Genomic DNA, 1,303 nt, shown 5'->3' on the forward strand with positions numbered 1-1,303 from the left:
CTAGATTTTAAATAATGTCTAGCTAAGTTTCAGCACAACTAGAGCTGAAATTCTAGTTTGCATCTGGTTTTATTTGGGATTTGATTGGTGTTTTCACTTTACAATTACTAAAATGGTTATCATGTGCTCTTTTAAATTGTCTTTTAAATAATGCTGCACTTTTCTTGGTTACAGTTTTCATTAAATAGAATTAACTCTAAATGATTTCTTATTATTTGCAAAATTTTAATCATTTTTAGATTGTTAAGACTCTGTTGTTGTAAACATAAAAAGGAAAACAGTAATCTCCAAGAATACTTAACAAAACTCTTCTGTGTGATGACAGCATGGTTTTTAAAGTATCTGAAGTAGAACAGTCCTATCAGAAATGTTAAAATTCTACTACTTATTTTAAATTAGTCTCAATATTTTTAGTATCAAGTAATAACTATTAATAGAAAAGTATAATTTATAATTGCTCACAAACATTTCTGTTAATGGTGAAGACATTTGTATCTCAAAAGTCAGTAATTCAATCTTCCTAAATAGTAATTGCTGAGATCCAATGTATATTGAAGGAGCTCTGGTAGCGTATCGGTTATGAGTAGGGCTGCTAACCTCACAGTCATGAGTTCAAAACTACCAGCGTTCTGCAGGAGGAAGATGAGGCTTTCTGCTCCTGTAAAGATTTACAGCCTCGGAAACCCTATGCAGGGTCGCTATGAGTCAGAACTGACTCCACGGTACACCAACAACAACAATGTATACTGAGTATGTTTACTTTTGTACTTTTTTTTTACAATAAAAGCTTTAAAATTCACTGGAGCACAAAAGATTGCAAAAGATGTGTTTAGCATAGGATTTCTAACAGTATAATGGCTACCAAAAACATTTATCCTATGGTGAAATCAGTCCAGTGTTCCCAGCCACTCCATCTGTCCACGCCATCTTCTCTGTCTTCATCCCTAGCATCACTGCCTCTCTGGGTAGTGTCCTGATCTCCACTCTTCTCATTTGATGATCCCAGGGACCTCTGCTCATGGGCTGCAAAATCAATCTCTTCCCTCCTTTTGTCAAAAAACATCTACCTATTTCCTATCCTCACAGTCAGTCCTGATGGCAATTATTCACTTTTGTACCACGAGAGTCTTATCTCCATTTCCTTTTGCCAGCCCTGTCCCAGCAGATTGGAAATCATTCAGTGGAGATTCTACCTTCCACCTCCCAGTCTGGAACTAGGCTCCCTTTTGAAAGCTTGTAAGCCAGTCGCTTCTTGCCTTTATAGGACCCCCATTTTGGGTAGCCAATGTCTGAGTTGCCCATG

This window comes from Chrysochloris asiatica, unplaced genomic scaffold, assembly GCF_000296735.1.
Source record: "Chrysochloris asiatica unplaced genomic scaffold, ChrAsi1.0 scaffold00618, whole genome shotgun sequence".
NCBI classification, from domain to species: domain Eukaryota; kingdom Metazoa; phylum Chordata; class Mammalia; order Afrosoricida; family Chrysochloridae; genus Chrysochloris; species Chrysochloris asiatica.